The sequence below is a fragment of the Protopterus annectens genome, chromosome 16.part0 (genome assembly GCF_019279795.1).
Source record: "Protopterus annectens isolate FY-2018-M chromosome 16.part0, PAN1.0, whole genome shotgun sequence".
Classification (NCBI taxonomy): Eukaryota; Metazoa; Chordata; order Ceratodontiformes; family Protopteridae; genus Protopterus; species Protopterus annectens.
In genome coordinates, this window is record NC_056750.1 from 597482925 (window position 1) to 597503823 (window position 20899).

General features: G+C 36.2%; 1 protein-coding gene across 1 annotated transcript in view; it reads left to right on the forward strand.

Annotated features, from left to right (window-relative positions):
* The window catches only part of SAPCD2 (suppressor APC domain containing 2), a 577372-nt gene that overhangs the window by 356428 nt on the left and 200045 nt on the right, over positions 1-20899 (forward strand). The window lies entirely within an intron of this gene.

Sequence of the window (20899 nt, forward strand, 5' to 3'; positions counted from 1 at the left end):
GCACATCTAAATTAGAGAACTGAGTACATTTCCTCTTTCTTCCTGATGATCTTAGCAATTACTTTGACATCCCATTTATAATCTGACAAAGGTACCATCAGTACTACCACCCTTCTCATCACTAGTTTTATCTTTGCTAACCTCACCAGCTTCACCCAGACCTAGCATGGGTCTATATTTGTCTCTTCTACCCACTGTAACGTCCTGATATTTTTTCAAACTTTGTTTTTAAATGGCCTTACTGGGACCTGTTAATTTCTTTGGGCATTTCCTTTCAAGAAACATACTCTTCAAGTGTCTACTTTCCAGGACAAAATCATTGTCATCTGATAGCATTCTACTTATGCGGACATACTACCCTTTTATAATTATCTTTTTTTGCCTAAGGGGATGCTCACTTGTATAATATAAACAAGAGTTAGAGAAAGTATTCTTCCTATAAATCTTAGACTTAAACCTCTTTTTTTCCTTAACAGCTTTGGTAATAGACGCATCCAAATAATTCATGACGTCTTCATTTATTTTGTGGGTGAATCTTAGAAAATGGGTAGTTCCATTAATATATTTAATACATTTCATTAATGTTTCTTTGGAATCCACCCACAGAATACAAATATCCAGGAATCTCTTGTGTAAGGCCCAACATCCAGTGTAATTTGTATTACAAATATATTTCTTTTCCTTTACATAAAGTATTAGGTTTGCAAAAGTAGGGACCCAACTAGACCCCATAGCTACTACAGGCCTCTGTTGGTAAAATTCTCCTTCAAAATGGATAACGTTATTTTTTAACACGAAATTCAAAAGGTCTCCACAAACCTGAATGTCATTCTTTGTCATAAATTTCCTTTTCCTTAACTCTTCTTCGAACCAAACCATACCTTCATTATAGGGTATACTGGTGACTAAATCTACCATGTCTATGGTTACAAAAATAATCTCATTTCTATAAACTTCAGTTTTAAAACTCTTTAATAGGTCACATGAGTTCTTGAAAATATTTTCCTTTCCACCCCTCAATTTTTTTATCTTAGAATCCAAAAATTTGTCAACGGGATGTGTCTTGGATCCATGTGCCACAAGTACTGGCCTAAGGGGGGATTCTCCAAATCCTTGTGTACCTTAGGTATACTAAACAAGGTTGGAATAATAGGGTTAGCATTGTATAAGTAGTCAAAAACTTTTTTTTATTTAACAAACCTTCATGATGCAACTCTGTAAGAACAAAGTCCATCTTATGATAGATAAATTAATCTTATTCGTAGATACTATAGTGTGCTTATGAGTTTCATTAAGAATTTCCATCATTTTACCAGTATAAATATATATTTACCAGTATAAGTAATGCTATCCATATCTCTCTTATATATTGTTAGTTTGCCTTTTTGTAGTTCTGTCTTCCATGTGTGGGTGCGAGTGCATGTCTGTGCATGTGTTCTCTGCCATTCTTTATCTATGGCTGAGAAATTTGAAAAGCCAGTTGGCTTTAAAAAATGTTCAAAGTGCAGTCACAAGATCCCTTTTAGTGGCTTGCACAGTTTGTGTGTTTACTATTTGGCCCCCCTGCATTTACATGAGGATTGTTCAGTTTGCCATTCTTTCAAACAGAGGACCCTGGTTGAAAGGAAAAACAAATTGATTTTGTGGGCATGTTGCTATCTTCCTTTGGAGATGCCATTTCTGGCAGTGACCCCGAGTCTAGGTCAGCTCAGTCGAGCCCCGCCTCTTCCTCTATGTTCTGACAGAGAAGAGACCTTCCTCTGCTCATAAAGACTTCTTGGAGCCAAAGACTAAAATGGCCAAGACTTCTGAATAAACAACTCTGTTGGATCAGTCTGCCCCAAACAGATCTATCTGGGATTAGACTTTTCTGGCTGCAAGTCAATCCAACAAGGATAGGTCAGAGCTGTTGCACACTCTGATCAGACCACCAGCCCCCTCAAGCCATTTGTGCCTCTGCCAAGGACCAGGTACTTCTCCTCTGACCTGGTTCTGTTGAGAGAATCATCCCCTCTTCTGAGTAGACCTAAATTTCCATCCACTTCCTCTTCCTGCCCTACTAGAAGCCTTACTGAAGAACACATGGAACGAATTGTCCATTATGGGTGCAAGGCACTACTAAATCCCCTTCGGCTCCTACCCATAAGGTCCAGGATTAACTAAGCTGTCCCCCCCCCCCCATTTTTTCCTCCTCCAACTTTAGGGCAAGTTTTGGAGCCATCGGATCCGACACGCTCAGCATCTTCCAGCTCCGATCAGAGAATTTTTCTTCAGATCAGGTCTTTGCTTGGAGCTCCTCTGCATTTTCAGAGCTGGGAGTTCTCTGAGCCATAGCGAGCCTCAATGCCTGTGGGTGCATTAGACTCTGGGAACTTCTGAGCAGTGGATGCACCTGGGGGCTTTTGCATAGGTGAGCTCTGCTCTGGCTTCGACCCCTGGCGAGCTGTCTTCGGAGCTTGAGAGGTATCCTATCCATAGGCGTGGCCTGTCTGATCTGAGGTCCTTCTCTATTCAGGAGCAGTTAGCCTCTGGGACTTTGGAGACGCTGTAGCGTAGCTGTCTCTGCAGCTAAGAAGACATATCCCTCCTCAGATCCACAGTCTTCCTATCTGCAGCCCATGCGCACCCAATCTGACCATGACATTCCACGAGGACAGTGGGTCCTCAGGCCCTGTGATATCCATAATGATACCCCACCTCTTCTGATACCTCCCCCAAAGTATCCCACTGAGGTGTTTCATAGGAAGAGGACTTGCAGGAGGAAGCATTTGGACTCCACCGAGGATCCCCCACGGTCACTTCCTGAGAATGTTTCTTTGGGGATATCTTGGAGATCTTGAAACACAGAGGTGGCTTGCAGACTAGCAGTCCTTCACCTGAGGAGATGGTGTACCTGGCTGACCACCTACCTCCTGGGTGACTCCGCCTGTCGACGAGCTCATAAATTTGATCTCTGTGGGCATGAGAAAGCCCAAACTCCACTGAGCCAACTCCCAGAAGACCAAACAAAATAATTACCATGCCAGAAGACATAGTTTTGGACTAAAGGGGTTACAAGTAGATGCCATGGTCATGGCGGCAGCTACCAAGAACAACTCCTGAGGAAAGTTATACTACAATCATCCTAGTAAGGATTCCAGGACGATGGATGCAGGAAGTGAGTTTTCTCTTCATTGGCCTTTGCCTTGTGATTTCTGAATTATCTTTCCAATTTTTCTAGACTTAAGAAGGATCTGATTAAGGAGCTCACAGATGCCCTTGAGGAAGGTGTAGCTGAAGGAGTCCTAGAAAGTTACTTCCCAGCTGGCAACCCTGCATTCTATAGCTAACTGTTCCATGAGTTTCAAATCAAATGCTGCTAAGGGAACGAGCAGAGAGGTGGTTCAGGCATGTCTGAGGATGCATGCCTGATGCGCCTTTGCAGAGCCTTTTAAGTCTTTGTTCATAAACAGTCCATTTGATGGCACATCCCTTTAGTCCCAAGCTCAAAGATGCACTATCCAGGTGTGGGAGGGCAAGACCCTTTCTGCTGTGGGCATACGTTTTTCCACCCCGCAAAGACCATATCTAAAGAGTCAGGTGGTGTCAAAATGTGGTTCAAGAATTCACAAGGGCTTTATCATACACACATGGAGAGAGTTACGCCAGAGGCGGGGGGGGGGGTGAATTCTGGAAGAACCCACCCTTGCGGCAGAGGAGGCCAGCAGAGCCAAGGGTCCAGAGAACCGTTCTTTGGGAAATCCTTCCAGCACTCCTGAAAGGAGACCTGATTGCCCACCTCTGGAGGTAATCGGGGGGGGGGGGTGGTCCCACTATCCCTGCCCTGGAAAGCCTGGCTAAACATGACCACCAACGTATGGGTGCAGAGGATAATATCCAGAGTTTACCCAATACCTTTTCTTCATCTGCCTCCATCAAACAAGAACTTCCTGGATGCTCCACCCAGTTAAAGGGTTCATGCAGTTTTCAGATACAAAAACTGCTAAACAAGAGAGTCATCCAAGAGGTCCCCCAGACAAGAGACGATTTGGAACTTACTCACTGTTCTTTTTCATCCCAAAGAAAAGAGGGGATTTGGAGACCAGTACTGGATCTATGCAGACTAAACAAGTCTGTTTGAAACCAAACATTCTGAATGGTCATGGTACGGTCCATACTTCCTTTTTCTTTTAGAACAGGGTGATTGGATGTGCTCCATAGATGTGTTCCAGAAGGCATTTATGCTTCCGGCTGGAAGCCAGTCATTACCAGTACAGAACACAGCCCTTTGGTCTTGCTACTGCCTCCAGAGTGTTCACCGAATGCATGGCAGTGTTAGCAGCTCACCTGAGACAATAAGGATTCCTTGCTTTCCCTGTTTAGATGATTGGTTCATTTCTGCCCTGACCAGGCATCTACTTATCCAAGCAAGATACTGTTATTCACACCTGCAAAGAGCTAGGCATAACCGTAAATTACAAAAACTCTGGAACCTTCTCGAACACTGAAATTTATAAGAGCATTTCTAGAGAAAAGTCAGATTACAAAACATCCATTCTCTAGGGTACAGACAGTCGGAAACCGCACTTACAACTTGCCTCAAAACAGGATGATAGCTGCCCATTATGTGCTACAGGCTCTGGGATCAATGGCTGCAGCTATCACCTTGGTCCCACTAGTGAGATTTCACATGCGAATACTACAGTAGTTACTAGCTACACAATGGTCAGTTCTCCACCAACCTGTGTCCTAGATTCTCATTACGGACACCTGCAAAAGAGATCTCTCGTGGTGGATTCATTTCACTCAACTAACACAAGGCTGACCCTTTGTTTCCCCACATCTGCAGGCCACTGTGATGGACACTTCCCAGATAGGATGGGGGGGACGTTATCTAGGGAAGATGGTCCACAGCACCTGGTATGGCAACAAGGCCTATTAACACATAAATGTCTTTGAGATGAGGACAGTGCTAGCATTGTAGGCTTTTCAGAATGCTCTCCCTCGAGGAATGGTGGCAGTTCAATCAGACATGTCAGTAGTCTTGGTAAATAAATGGGGAGGAACCAGATCATAGCCTTTGTGTTGAAGTGCTCAGTGTGGCAATGGGTGATCTCATCCAACCGTTTTCTTGTAGCAATGCACAGTCTTGCTGAGACCTCTTTGCATTCCCCTTGAACAACACATGCAACAGCTACTTTGCCCTAATTCACCCAACGGGGGAGTCTGTGAGGAATGCTCTGGTACACTGTTGGCCTCCTTGTCTACTGCATGCTGTTCCTCCAACTCCCTTGATTCCCAAATTTCTCCAGAAAGCAAACTGGTTGAAGAGAACAGTAATACTCATTGCCCCATTTTGGCCTCAACAAATCTGGTTTCCCTTCCTTTGGCCTCATTTTACTGTGAAAACCTTGGACTCTGGATCCCACTCCAGACTTACTGTCACATCTGACGTATGATTCATTCCAGTCTGCCCAACCTCAAGCTGACAGCTTGGTTTCTCCAATTCCATTAATAACCAGACAGCCTATGGTCTCTTCCCCAATCCATCATATCTTACTATCCTCCCATAAGCCTTCCACTCAAAAACGTTATAGGAGCGAATGGATAAGATTTGTATCCTGGGCTCAACAGCATGATGTAGACCCCGTCACTGCACCAGTCCATTCTGTTCTTGGATTTTTGGCTCTTCTTTTTTAATGATGTAGCAGCTGTCTCTACAATTCAAGTGCAATTAGCAGTAATCTGATTTTTCACATTGGGAAAGATAATTTGTCACTGCTCTCCCACAAACTCTGCAAAGCCTTTCTGAAGGGGATCCTTTTGCTAAGAGCACCTCATAAGGATCCCTTCCCTCCATGGGTCCTAAGCATAGTACTGCGTTTTATCGTTCAGCCTCCATCTGAACCCACAGCCACACGTGATATAAAATTTTTGTCTTGGAAGACTGTCTTTCTAGTGGCCCTTACATCTGCTAGAAGAATCTCGGAGATTCAGGCTTTATCTTACCAATCTCTGTATCTGATTTTCCATAAAGACCGAAGTTTCCTTGTGCACCCAACTACTCCGTTTTACCAAAGCTGTTTTAGAGTCTAGTATCATTAAAACCATTAATTTGCCCGTTTTCTTTCCTAACTCCAGGAAGAAAGCATTTGATGCGTGTCCATAAGCAATTGCATTTTTATCTACACAGGACAAAAGATTTTAGGAAAGCAAATCAATTATTTCCTTTGCAGGCCCTAGGGAGGGCTTTCCAGTATCCAAAGTTACTGTAGGAAAATGGCTGTCTGATTGCATTTCCTTAATCTAAACCAAACAAGGTGTAAACCTTGAAAAACAGAAGTACAACAAACCAAAGATATAAAACTGGAATCCCACTTTCGTTCAAAAATTGAGTTAAGCACTTTCATCACAAAACCTTGTAGGGACTTCTTCAGAACTAACACATTTCCGAAACACTTTCTTTATATACAGTTGCATTAAAATCACCTGATGCAAACAACCAATAACCTTGACTTAATCATTAATTATTAAATTAAGATCTTTTTTGTAACTTCTAAAAATTGAGTACAATACATTAAAAACCTTCATAATTTTTTAATTTCAAAATACAATGTATACTAATATTTTAATTTAATACAGAGGTCATAGTAGAATTTAAACACAATTGCCATTTAAGTTTGCATACTTCCAAATGTTCAGGTATGATCTTCCCTTGTGAGTCAGAAATAACTTGTTCAATCTCTAAAAACCCAAAATTATGGTCTCCATATGTACAAACCTCTCTCTATAGGGCATATTGAAGTGACTGAAAAACACTGGAAATATGAGCCACAAAGCATCATATAATATAATTTGAAGCTTTGTGAATTTTTTGATGCAGAAAATACTTTAAGTGGATGTTCATTTTTCATAAAACCATATTCATCAACATTAATCTGACCTTGGTACAACATAACAATAGATGGATCTTCTAAAAGCAATATTAATCTCATTGCGTGAGATTTCTTGATAAGTTCCATCCATAAACAAAACACTCTTACAATTAAAATAGTCCATTTTGTCCATAATGACAATTCCATTACCCTTTTCAGTTTTTGGGCAGAGGGTTGGGTGGTTGGCCTACTGGTTAAGGTGTTTGCCTTACAAACTAAGGTACAGGGTTTGAGTCTCACAATGGATAATTGGCTAGGCTTGAAATGGCTTGCAAGGGCAGTTAGCCTAGTACTAATCTATGAATGAATATGAATAGTACATATATGCCCTTATCCTTGGTGTTGTCAAGTAACAAATGTATTTCATTAGATCACAAATTGTCCAAAATGGCATTGGCAGGACTTTGCAAAACCTCCCTAATATCCAACTCACAGGCTTTTTCAAAGATATTAACCATACTATGCATAGGTGGATTGAATACACTCCGTCTCTTAAGTGTGTGTGGTAGCTAACCATAATGTTTGTTTTGTTATTGGCATACCATAAAGATTTAATTTTCGAGTGTATAATCTCAAATCAGTTAACAATTCCACTACATTCCCCTTCTAGCTGGTGCAAAACTGAAACATTTTTTGACAGTACGTCCACGTGTGCTGAGGAGATTCTTTTACTAGAATAATTATAAACTTTGAAATCCCCCAGACTGTTGGCAGTTATGGTGTGGGGTAAATAAGTCCGTCTCCCTTCTGTTTAAAAAAATAATCATCAGCAGATTCATCAAATAGTAAGTCAACTCCATTTAGATTACCATTTGAATCATCACATTTAGTTAATATCTCTTTCAGTGATGATGTGCAGTGCTGCAATTCTTCAGTTTGGCTTCCTGTATTATATATTTGTTGTGGGACATGTTCTCCTTGCGAATGTTGTTCCAGTAATTCTGAGCCTGGAAGGATTTGTTATCCTTTCTGACAACCTTGTACCATTGACTAAAGGGGATTCCATGCACCGGAAGTAATTTTTTTTTTCAAATATTTTATTGATTTTCAAAAAGACAAAACATAATTTCTAATAGAATACAAATGAAACAAAACAAACTATATACAATATGCACATATGGCCTATATGGGAAAAAAATGAGAATATCTTTGGTTAGCGATAGGTAGTTAACATAAAAATATCGGTGTAATTTCTCCAAATACTAAGAGGATGTGGAGATCTTTAAAGTATCCATGAGAGAAAAAACTTTCTTCCAAGGATTGTTGATCCATTTATTAGGGATGATTCTTATTTCTTTTATCTTTGTTTCCATATGTATTGTTTCTTCTAGTAGAGTCATAAATTCTTGAAAGTTTGGTTCAGATGAAGTTTTCCATTTTCTTGTAATACATTTTCTGGCAATTGCTAGTATAGTCAATAGTAGATGCAAATTCTTTTTGCTCATAACATTTGTTTCAGTTATATTCAGAAAAATCATGGATTTAGTTAGTATGAAGGAATTTGAAAAAATAGTTTGGAGGAAATTTTCAATCTCCTCCCAGAATTTTTTAATTTTGATACACACAAAAAATATATGAATCCAATCAGCATTATAATTCTGAGAACACCTCCAACAAAACAATTGTTTAGAAGAGTCCATTTTAGCTGTCCTATTGGGGGTGTAAAACTCCCTGTGTAAGAATTTCCAAGCTTGTAGATTGGAAGTTAATATAATAGAATACAATAAATTAATTTTGTTTTCAGAGGAAAGGTTAGTCTGATGACCTTTAGTAATAAAGTTCCAGAAGTTTTGTTTTGGATTAACTTTGTAGATTAAGTTTTTATAGAGCATTGATGTTAAATTAGACCAATTATGATTATTATAAATCATTTCTTGGATAATGGAAATTAATTTTGGTTCAGAACTAAAGGAGGAATTATTGATTATTCTGTAACTCTTGAGCATGAAATAAAATGCTTTGAAGTGTAAGCCAATCTGAATGTGGAATATCAAAGGTGTTTATTATTTGTTGTATGTTTAAGACTGATGAGTTCCTAATACAATCTTGCCAATAGGTATTTTTTGTAGTTCCCAATTATTTATAATGTTTTCATGTAATTTGTTGGGAAAGTTTTTAGTTATTTTGAAAGGAATTAAGAGTTCCCACCATAATGTAATGTCTAAGTTTGAGTTTATGAAAGATCTAAATGAGTTATAAATGTAGTTTTGAAGACTGAGTTGGTGAGTTTCGAAACGTTAAATTGTAAATTAAGACATATTTTCCAAAATGTATTTATTTGATCATTTGAAAGGGTATTTTTGTGAGTTTATTCTCATTTAAAAAAAAATAGAAATATGAATTGATTTCCAAGCTGATTGAATTTTTGGGTCTATCCAGTTGAAAACTATTTTTAATATAGAAGCCTTAATATGTCTCTAAGTCTGGAAAATTAATTCCTCCCATTTCCCAGGGTCTAATATGATGAGCATAGGCTATCCTGTTTCGTTTAGGGAACCAGAGCAAATGTAAAATAATTTTATTTATGTCTTGTAATAATTTTTTTATTGGGTAGCATTGGAATGGCTTGAGCTATATAGTTTATTTTTGGTAATAATACCATCTTTATTAATTGAAGTCTAACTTCAAACTTTAGAAATAATTTATTCCATTTGTCAGCGAGTAGTTTTATGGTATTTAAGATTTTTTTTATAATTTGTAGATAGTGTTATTAATATTGTCACCTATAATAATATTGTCACCTATAATAATTCCTAGGTAATTTATAGAAGAGACCTGTTTTCCTATTAAACGGACTGAAGTTATGAAAGAATTTTGTTTTTTATTTAAATGCATATAATTAGATTTTGATTCACTTGTACGTAAACCTGAGCTATGAGAGAACCTTTTAGTCTGTAGATCTATCTATTTTTAAGAGATTCTTGTGAGACACTCGGAGTTTAAAGTATATTGTCCGCAAAGAGCATGATTTTGGAATTAAATTGATCATAAATGTCTATACCTTTAATTTTTGTGTTTTGGCGTAATGTAATAGCAAATAATTCTCTTGCAAGAGCGAAGAAAATGGGCGACAAAGGACAGCCTTGCTTTGTACCTTTGAGTATTTTAATGGGTTCTGAAGTAAAAAAGCCTAGTTTTACATATGCAAGATTATTTTTATATAGATTTTTTTTTATCAAAGTAATGAAATGAGATGGAAAATCGAAGATTTCTAAAGCTTTGAAGAGATAATCCCATTTCAGTGTATCAAAATCTTTTTCAATATCGAGAGCTATTAGAAGAGCTTCTCGACTGTCCCTATTTAAAATGTCGATAAGGGACAGTATTCTTAAAATATTATCATAAGTGTTTATTGTAGATAAAACCAGACTGATCAGAATTTATAATATGTGTTAAGGATTTTTTAATTCTATTTACAAGAATGGATACAAATATCTTGTCATTATTTAGCAAATAAATTGGTCTATAGGAACTACATTGTTTTGGATCTTTATTTTCTTTTAATATAGGAGTGATTAAAGAATATTTCCAAGAGGGAGGAATTAAATTATCAGTTTGAATTACATTTGTTTTATGGAAAACTGAGATGGCTGAGGGAGGAAATAACTTGTATAGTTCCATTATAATTCCATCTATCCCGAAGGCTTTATTATGTTTGCTTTCTTTAATTTTATCAACTACTTTAAGAGAAATTTTTTTACAATCTCAGATTTTAGTTTATCTGTAATTTTATTTATTTTAAGTAAACATTTATCTATATCTATATGCTGAAATTGTGCTGAATTATTGAGTTGGTGGTCAGAGTAATGATATTTAAAGCTTCAAGAATATCACTAATGTCTGATACCATTTTATTTTATCTTCATGAATGATTTTTGTAATGTTATCTGAGGCTCGTCTTTTAACTCTCATTGAAAGATTATGTAAATGTGTGGGCGACATTGAGTGTGAGTTGATTTTTAGTTTTTCTAGTGCCAAATTTGTTTTATGAGTTAATATTTCATTATATTTGTTATTCAAGTCTGTAATTGTTTTCTTTTTTGTTTTTGGATGTTGTGAATTATCTTTATTGATAATTATAAGCTTATTTTGGATACTATGAAGTTCCGATTCCCATTCTTTAGTCTTATTTTTAAACCAAGCTAGAATTTTACCAAATAAGTAAGCTTTTAGTGTATCCCAGAGCATTGTCAAACCTATATCATTTGATTGGTTAATGTCAAGAAAGTTTTGAATTTCGTAATCTAACCATGGCTTGAATTGTGGTAGTTTGGTAATGTATGCTGGTATCCTTGTTGTGAAGATCAACCTTTCAAAATCAATTTCAAGTTTTAAAATAAGTGAATTGTGATCCGAAAAGGGGCAAGGGAATATAGAAAAGTTAATTATTTTCATACTTAAATCTTGAGATACATAAAGTTAATCAGTTCTGGTTTGAGTGCCAAATCTAGTATCTCTATGAGAAAAGGATAGTGAGTTGGGGTCTTTATAACTGTAGGTGTCAATTAGATTTAGGTTCTCACACCAATTTCTTAGAGCTTTTCCTAGAGAATTAAGACGAAGTGCTTTTTATTCGAGGTTTCAAAAATGTCTAAAGTACAGTTGAAGTCTTCCCCCTAGAATCAAAATACCCTTATAAACTTTAATTAGCTCTAAATGTTTCCTAACAGTTCCTATCCCTATACCAGGAAACTAATAGGTGTTAACAAGTGTCCATATTATATTATTAAATCTTATAACAATTGAAATAAGACCTTCTTTGTCTTCATACTTATAAATAATTTGGGGAATGATGATGTTTTTCCTCCTAAGTATTAAAACTCTTGTTTTTTTTCTTGTATGATGAGCAAGATAAATTTATATATTCTAATGGATTCCAGTTAAAGTTATCATCTGATTTTAGATGGGATTCTTGAATAAATACAACCTGAATTTTATTTAGTTTCAAGTATCTAAGTAAATTGGATCTTTTCCTTGGATTGTTTAAGCCATTAACATTTAAGGATAGTAAGGTTAAATCCATCAAGTATGACTTTCTTGTAAGCTAATAGAAGTTTTCATGTTTGGTATTGACTGGTTGGTAAAGAGTGCAACTTTATCTAGAAAAAATTTGTGAGAAATAGGTTAGTTCTCTTTAACAAATTGTATAAAAGTTTATTAGAGATAGGCAGATAAAATTAAAATTTAAACACTGAATAAAAAATAAGTAAGAGTAACCATATTAGTAAAGAATTTATTAAAAACTTTAACCAACATGAAGTGACATGCACTTCTAATCTGAGTGAACATATAAGTTCAAACAGATTAACCTTCATGACGAACAAGATGTGATTAACTACAATAACGTGTCTGAGCTCCAGTACGAGTTAATATGAGATCTAAAACTAATTTTATATATCCACTTTTGTTGTTAGAATTGAATGATTAGATGAAATTTGTAATACATAAAGGAAACAGATTTGAAACTGATGTAGTAGAAGCCGCTTATTCAAAGCAAATGCTTATGGGAGCAAATACAATTTTAAGTAATTGTAAGTGTATAGAACAAAGGAAGATTTCATATAATAGAAACATTAATTCTAAGTTATAAAATATTCAAAGTAGAAAGAAAGTCTAGGTATAATGATTGATGAATCCTATTTAATGAAAATACTGTAACCAAATAAAATAGTCATAGTTTAGTAATAAACAGATGCATAAATAATCATAAATACATACATTTTCCATATTATCTACTTTGTCAATGCCTTGACTATTTCAAATTAAAGAATGTACTAGCCATTAGCAAAGTTAGTATAAGTAAGTTCATTTACTAGAGTTGAAATCAAGTATCTAGCGATGACTAAGACTCTTCTGTCTTTTGAGTCCACTATACTATAAAAAGACTATAGTTTTGAACATATTGTGGGAGTTAAACTTGTAAGCTTCTAATATTTAAATAATATAGCATATAATCAAATTACACACAGTAAACTCCTTGAAGCATGCCAGATATAAAAGCATCACACTTACTAAAATACAAATATTTATCCTATTTCATTTCTGGCATGTTTAGGTTATAAAATTATTCAGTGGATAAGCATAACAGAACAAAGTACACTAGATGTAAAGCATTATTTCCACTTCATAAAGAATTTCAATTTAACTATCAATAGGACATTTGAAGAACTATTATAAATCAGCAGCCACAGATTTCCTCAATATCAGTATTCATTAATACAAGCATAATAAAGTTAGTAATGTACTGGTTCACTAAGTTATGAATAATATTACTTGCATTCTTTTTGGGTAGTGATTAACAGCGCAGTCGATCCCAAATCTTAATTCTGTATTAGTTCTATTGTACTGTACGCAAAGAAAATGTCTTAAGTTATTGAATACAAGTAGTCAGTACTGGTGTTATGAATTTACCCAAATCAAAAATATATGAAGTATTGATTATAATTGAAAGTATAAGCATCTTATTCCAGAATTATAGCAATGTATATTCTCTAGAATTTCATATTTCTACTGAGTTATGTATATCTTTATTATTTATTGTCATCTTAAAGGTAAATATTCTTAAAACCCAAATTTGCTAAACATAACCCATAGAGAAATCTGGATCAGGTATTTAAACAAATAGCTTATATTATATGTTTGCAAATTAAAACTAAGAATCAATACTTGCAAGTTCATTTCTGCCTACTATGCATCTAATCTTGTCTATAGTTTTAAATAAATAGAAAGCAAAATACTAATTTACCTAGTAATAATTTTGTTATTGTTAATTTAGACAGTCTCCTGTCACTTCCTACACTAAATGCTTTGTTATTTCATAGGATGTCTGTTGTAAGAAAAACTGTGATCGCTGCTGGTGATGTGAATACCACCCACACTTCTTTTCTACTATGTTAAGATACTGGATAAAAACCACAGCCAACATTCAAGACTCACCAGCCTCACTTACTTACAAATTAGGTATATAGTACTGGCTATAGAGAACCTAAACTGATGACATAAAAACTATATATAGAGACATTACTGAGGTGCATAACTGATGTAAATTGAGAACAAAAATCTGTTGTGAAAACAGCTGTATGCAGGGCGCTAGAAATTAGCGGCATTACAATAACTTAGTAGGAATTAGTAGCTTTATACATAGCCAAAGAATTGAGTGCAAATCTAAAATAATCGGAGACACTTCATCTAGTAATCTGGCAGGATAGGGGACTGAGTTAACATACATGTTCTGAATGGTACAAGTTTATAACTTTCAAATATAGAATGACATTCATCTTAAGTCACTACTATCATGACGTGTTAAGAGGCTCAACTAAAATCCAAAACAAAATCTGCATTAGTTGAGAGGTATAGGTAGGAGCACATCAACTATTTCAAATGGACATCCACACAAGAGTTGAACCGCACAACTATAAAGCAATAACATGCCATAACAGCGACCAGCTACCCTATTTGCTGCACTCATGCGCACCAATTTGAGCAGATTTCCAGCTCTAAAGCTTCCACCTCCAAGACAAGGAACATTGGCTGTTTAAACGGAAGAAGCTCTAGAATTGAGTACCCAAGAACCACTAACAGCCTACCTGCAAGCACCACACACATCCGCATTCACTCATAGCAAGCTACTACACAACTCATAATACATAACTGCCATCCTGTTACCACAGGAGATCTGGGCAAGCCAAATAAAACGGAGGGATACAGACCCTAAATCGGACATCTTTTTTGATTTATTCTTAAATTAATGATAGAGGTATTTTACTAACTTACACTTACTGCATACTCCTCAACTGTCTTCATTTTCACAGAAACCAGACAAACTCTGCAGCACGTTAATGTCTCTCCCTTTTAAAATAACCGCTTCATGTAACAGCTATGCGATCATTGCAAGCACTTGCTAGTGCATTGAATCCGTTTCCCTGACAACGGAAAAGCACCCAAAATAAGTATCAACAATGTATTAGACCACGTAACATATCCACAACTACATTGAGAGTTCTCCAATGACCTAACAAGGACAAATTTGTTCACATATTTCACCATCCCAGGCAATCATGAAATATAACAGTGCAGTAGACTAACCTGTCAAATCTCATAACGGGCACTGTTCACCACCAACTTTCAGGGAGTTTCAGCCTTCCCCATGGCACCATTCGCGCAGTTGACGGATATAACTGCAAATACATACATTGCACAACATAGAGTCTATCCTTGTATAGTAAATATACAGAACCTTCTTTATTGTATCTCTAGATTCATAAACTAGCCTAGCCAAACATGCATCTTTAAACAGAGCATGACTCAACAGTAAAGCAACGGTGTATATCAGTACAGTGCTCTCCCTGATATATAACACGAACTGATCTAGACAGGCACCCTCCCAAAAACTGAAACATTTTCTAACCATAGAAGACATTAATATTTAGTAAATGAATAATATGAAAGAAAAAATATCTCAACTAAACAGACTAATCAATCAGAATAGACAAATGAAGTCAGAGATTGTGAGATGAAAGCTCTCGTTAGTAACAACTATAAAGCTGTATATACTTGTGCGGCATAAATGTGTGGAATAGATAGTACACGAGTTATTTTGGTAATAGGTGATGTTAATTTAGCTTAATCTACCTATAACTGTGTGTAAAAAAAAATTTAATTCTTCATATTCCTATATTTTAGGATGAGAGCTTCCATGTTAATTATGTAGATTCTATTTTGGAGGAGAGACATTTGTTAGCTCGGGGCTATTTCAAACGAGAGTGACAGTAAATAGCCACAATGGAATGTTAGAACGCTAAAATTGAGTAGAGTAGTAAAAAGTCTAAATTCTAAAATATTGCAATATACGTTTTAAAAAAATCAAAAAAAAATTCAAATTAAGAATTGTATAAAGTATAAATGCATAAAGCATACGTTTAAGTGCTGCTAATGAAGCAATAATCAAGGGTGTCACTTGAACAAGCTATTATTGTTATATGGGTTCTTAGTAAGTAGCTATATTAAGGACCTTTAGAGAAGTCTAAATACATGAAATATAAGATGCAATTGTAGTAAGGTTCAAACAGAAAATGTAAGAAAACATTCTTATAGGTGTATGGTAGAAAAATTATACATACTTTTTGAATGATTAGAAGTGAAATCAAGTCCTAGTTGATGCTTTGAGAGAAGTAGTGACGCCAGAATTTCTAGGATCAGTTTTCAGTTTCTTCTTTCTCACATCAGTCCAGTTATTTTTCTCAGAGGTTCTTTTTAAAGTGGTGGAAGATGACCAATCCATGTCTTCTGGAATTGCAGTTATGTTGTTGTTTTTGATGAAAGTTATAGCTTCTTCGACATTGTTGAATGTTTTTATGTCATTTGAATAAAGGATTCTGATTCTTGCAGGAAAACAAGTTGTGCCTTTATTTTATTTTGTTTCAAAAATCTCACAAAAGGCCAGTTTTTTTTCCTTAGTTCCAAGACTCTTGAATAGTCATTGTTAAATCTAATTTGACTCTTATTATATGACAACGGATGACCTCTCCAGGCAGATTTGAGAACAAGTTCTTTGTCTAAATAAGACAAGAATCTCGCAATAATAGATCTAGGAGGCATATTGGAAGAAGGGATAGGTTTCCCTGTAGCTCTGTGTGCTCTTACTATACCATTTGATAGACCTTCCTTTAGGTCTAATATGCCTGGAACCCAGAGTTAAGAAATAAAATCATGTCCTCACCTTCTGTTTTTTCTGGAAGACCAAAAATTCTAACGTTATGTTTCCTTTCTGTGTTCTCTAGATCATCTATTTTACTGATTAGCCTGGTTTTCCACTGTAAAAGCGATTCACAAATGAGTTTCATCTTTCTTAAGTCTCGCATCTATGTCACTTAGAGAAGTTTCCATATCCAATATTTTTGATTGCTGCTGCTGCAAGATTTCATTAAGGACATCAGTCTGTTTCTGACAGTTGACTTTTAGATTTTCAAGGTTGTAAATCTGTCCATTTTAAGAGATAGTTCAAGTAATGTGGCAGACATCAGTTGAATTTCCTTTTTCAGTGAAGTTCGAGTGTGAAGACTTAGAGTTGCTCATTTTTATATAGAAGTTATCTCCAGTTTGTCCGACTGGAAAATTTCGATAAAAATGCATAAAATTTGGCAGTCTTATAGAATTGAGGTTCCTTAATAAGAATTTACTACTTTTGAAAAATAAAAATGATTATTTTCCTGAATTCTGGTACTAGATTGTGGAGCTCATAAAAGTTGCTGTTACCAGTTAGCCATCTAGGCTCCACCCCCTGCACCGGAAGTATTCATCTTGGAGGTGATGTCACTTCCTCTTCAGGTGCAACTTCATCCGAATTCGACAACCCAGAACTGTTACCCAGGTGATCAGATGGTTTAGGATACACCCTCCCTCTAGCATAGTCATCAGAATCTATTTTGAGCTTCTTCAGTTTTTGGGAGAAAGTACTACTGCACATATCTGTTGCTAAAACATGTTCTCATGCTTGGTCTTATAATGCTTGAGCAACAGATCATTACAACTAAAAGAATTCTGTTCATTGAGGCATTTGTTAAACTATTCATCCTTTGCTTTATTTCACCATTAATTCTAACACTTCCAAACCAGCGTGATCAAAAATACAATGTGATTCTCACAGAAATTCAGGATTAGAGTCTGCTCCGTTGAGCTACTTCTGTAATCTCAAGCCCTTGGGAACTTGCTGCAGCTCTGTTTCTTTGTAGATAACTATTCTCTGTTTGCAGTTTTTTGTGTGACTGTAATATTTCAAATTCCCTTCATTTTATAGTATATGAATTACCTAATAGTGTAATCTGCAGCAACATTGTCCTTATCAAAATGAAATGTGTTAATTTTCCAACCTGTGAAACGTTCATTGTTGGCCACCACAGTTTGCGAAGTTTGACTTTCAGCTCTAGTGGCTTGTGTAAGGGGAAGCCCAAAGCTGCCATAAATATTCTCTCGATTTGAAGTACTCACTGCAATTTTTAATTGCGTAGGGTACACTGTAAGTTGTTGACAGACTTGTTGCAACAACAAGGTCAGGTTCCCAGTGGATGTAGAATTTTTCCAGATTAAATCCCTCGTTGTCTCCTCCACAAGCACAAACCAAAATGATCACCAACTGAAGGACAGGACAAAATATTTTAGGAAGGCAAATCAATTCTTTCCTTTGCAGGCCCTAGAAAGGACCTTCCATTATCTAAAGTTACTTTAGCAAAATGGCTCTCTGATTGCATTTCTTTCATCTACACCAAACAAGGTATAAATCTTTCCAAACCTGTTCAAGCTCACTCAACCAGGGCCATGGCCACTTTGGTAGTTTTCAGGCTTATGCATCCATGGACGAAATTTGTGCAGTAGCCACATGTAGTAAACATCATACCTTTATCACTCTTGACAAATTGGATTTGGTTTCCAGGGGTAGGGCCTTTTTTGGCCCAATGGTTCTGAAGAGCATCCTTTCATGAGTCCACCCAAGATAAATGCAGCTGGGGACTCTGTCCCATATGTGAGGACGAAATGAAAATTGACAATATCAGATAAGGAAGTTATATATTCACCATAACATTCCATTTGTTTTGTCAAATTTCATTTCTCCTCACATCTCTTCCCTCCAAGCCCCCAGTCTTTGCTCCTGGTGGAACAGGAAGTTCAGTACAGTAGACTCCTCTTAGCCAGTCTCGCTGGGACCAGACCTTAGGCTGGATAAATGAATGGCTGGTTAATCCAAAAAAGCCTACAAAACAGCATTTATAGGTTGTAAATCAGATTAAAAAATGCATATATGTTGTGTTGATTACCAGTGCTCTGAATTAACTTTACTTTTTGGACAATGTAATATGTTGTCTCTGAGTTCGGTGCACTGTACTTTCTCCTAGAATTGGCAATGGAAATTGAATCCTGGAAAAAAAAGTCTTAATGAAAATATGGCAAGTTAGAGAGGCTGGGTACTGTATTGGTAGTGTGGCTTTATTTCTCCATACTTCAGCAATGGTCATTTTTATGTGAAGTTGTCTTTGTATAACCCTACATAAGATAACTCTGAACCAATATATGAGGAGAAGTGAAAATCGACAATGCAGATGGAACATTATGATGAGTACTTAACTTCTTTTAAGTTTGTACTATTGTATGCACTGTTTGCAGAATTGTATGGTATGTATGAAAGTCCATATCATAGATGTAAAGTGTACCATACACACACTGAGACCAAGTTGTTTACAGCTATATGAAAATGTTTCCTATATTTCATTAGTAATTGGAACACTGTGCTAAATTAAAATGTTGCTTTTTTACGTATTTACCGTTTTGATTACAATACCTGTTAAAGTTTTGAATTTCATGATGTATTTCATACTTTTCAGTGGTAATTATATGATCAGCTTGGCTAGTTTGTACAGTCAGTATGACTTGCTTTATGCCATTAAAAGCTGAAGAAGCAATATTTAACAGTAGGTAAATAGGTAGGATGATGTATGTATCCTGTAAAGGTAAATGTCTTTAGACAGGGGCTACGGTGTTTGGACCCACTCATCTACCCACCACTAAATGTAATCTTTCATATCTTAAAAAAAAAAAAAAAGTCTTCGTCTTAAGAGTGAAGGGCATGAGGAATGTAGTTCCTTGAGGCATACCAGTGGTGTCAAATAGATTAAACAAAAGCACGCACAAATGTGAATCACTATACAATGCACAAAGTGCAGCTTGTCCTTGTGCATGCAGACCTGGATGTCTGCACCACCCACCTCGATGAATTGGCTCCACACTGAACACACCACACAAAGCAGAGCATTTGGCGTAGATGCCTAGACCCCCTTCTCACCAATTTCTGTTTCTCTGCTTTACCCTGCTCACTGTAACTATGCTAATAAACGTTTATACATGTGCGCACACACACACACACACACACACACACACACACACACACACACACACACACACACACACACACACACACACACATTTCAAAGGAAGGCAGGGTCCTCCAGCACTGTAGCTTCTGTCCTGGGACATGAGTGAACTAACCCCCCCATCCACGTAGATTACCAGTTACTATTTCAGTCTTGCTAATCCAAATTATAAATACAACTGGTAGTTTGTAGCGGAGTAGTCTGATTATAGGTGAATGCCATCAGTTTGCTACCAGTTAGCAAGTCGACAACTAGCCACAAACATTTTTTAAGTGAAAAAATGATAACTTGGTAGAGGAGTCAAGTGTTAGTTAAATTTACAGAAAATATAAAAGTGCACATAAAACAGAAAACTGTTCTGAACAAATATAATACAAGAAAGCATATACATATAGCTAGGCTTCCTTCAGCTAGTTTTTGAACTAGAAAAATTGCTGACCTAATCTAAACTACCTGAATTTTCAGAAAACCTCCGACTGAACTACAGAGGTGATCCAGACTGATGGGTGTTTTTTCTTCTCTTTTTTTCAGCCATTTATTTTTTATATATACCTAACCAAGTGCTTTTAAGCTGAATTTCACATTTGTGTAACTAATGTGTTTACCTCTTTCTAGTTAACTGTCCTCTACAGAATTTTCTCATAGCACTATTGCATCTTGTTAGCTTCCTGGCCTAGGAATAGTCACAAGTCTTCTAATCACATGATGGGGCAAATTGCAGCCTGTTTCACTTGCCTGACATACATTCGCATTCTGTGTATAGTTTCTGTAGTACTCAGAGGAAGTTAAAATCTTCATTTATAGCTCTGTATGCGTTAAACAGAAAGCTAATCAATTCTCACATTTTTCCTGTTATTGAAAGAATGCACACATTAAAGATTAAAAAAACATGTTTTAATATCCATGGTGCAGTTTCAGAAGACTTAAATGTAGCTCACAAATGTTATGTTTTGATTTGGAAAAATGGTACCTTTACTCTCAGGCATCATATATACTTGAACATGTACAGCTCAAAAGGCAGTCGGAAGCAAGAACATACGTTTTTATACACTAGGGTATAAGAAT